This window comes from Glossina fuscipes, unplaced genomic scaffold (genome assembly GCF_014805625.2).
Source record: "Glossina fuscipes isolate IAEA_lab_2018 unplaced genomic scaffold, Yale_Gfus_2 43, whole genome shotgun sequence".
Taxonomy (NCBI): domain Eukaryota; kingdom Metazoa; phylum Arthropoda; class Insecta; order Diptera; family Glossinidae; genus Glossina; species Glossina fuscipes.
Genome location: NW_023998427.1, coordinates 3699372 through 3700481, shown reverse-complemented (window position 1 = coordinate 3700481; position 1110 = coordinate 3699372).

The following is a 1110-nucleotide window of genomic DNA, read 5'->3' as shown; positions in this document are numbered from 1 at the left end:
TAAGAACATCTCATAGGAATTTTGAATTTCGATATCTTAATTTATAATAATTGAATAAGGAATTCTTGACAAATTTCATCTATTATTAGAAAACTTTTTCCATTAGATATATTACGACATTAATTATTACTTAAAATAATAATTTTGAAAAAATTCCATTTCTTTTGTTTTTTATTTCACTAAAATTAACAATCAATGAAACCTTAAGTACTATTTATTCTCTTAAATAATTTTTAATATTGTATTCAATACGCTGCGAAAGGTGTATTTGTGTTGTTGTCTCGTCGTCTCTCGTATATATGATTTATTCTGGAATATGGTCGAACTTTCTTCTTTTTCTTATTCACTTTTTAGTGCTATATAAATATCTGTTTTTCTTCTCGGTTATCAGGTGGGAAGACAAAATTTATATATAACAAATATTTAAAATTGTTTAGTGAGAAGGTGAGGATGAAGTAGAAATTTCATTTTTTTTTTTTTTTTTTTTCATAGAACGGTGTGTGGCCCATCTTTTCTAAGGCTTTGTTTTTAAGTCCGCCATTTATTAATTTTGGCAAATTATCAAAAATTTACTTTGAACTTTGCTGACACCGATGAAATTTTTTGTAGATAAGCCTTTAGTAAACATAAGCGCGTCATAATGTTTTAGAGCCAATAAGGCATCGGAAGGTTAAAGGCTACAGGAAACTTTGCGGTTGTACATGAAACTTTTGGTGCAAACTCGAATTTATGTTGCATATATAAAATCAACTAAGCCTAACTTAAGAAGTAAAGTCGAATGCCATGCGCCGCATAATTTTCGAATGTGGACGTGAGAGAAGATTATGACTTTCATCGCTAGAACAGTCCCAACCATAAGGACTATTTTTTTACCGTAAGGATCTTGTTCTAGCGGTCACGAGCGCACAAGCCCTTCTGCACCATGACCAAGGCCGATTCTTAAGGACCTATGGGGACGAATGCCAAGCTTTGTTAGTCGAATACTTTTCAAGCGAATTATCGAAAATTTGTCGTATGCTCCAAGGCCATTCAACAAGATGGCACTCACTTCAAGTCATTTAAAGGGCGAAAGTCTTGAGTTATTTAAAAAAAAAAAACGGTTGGGGGGGG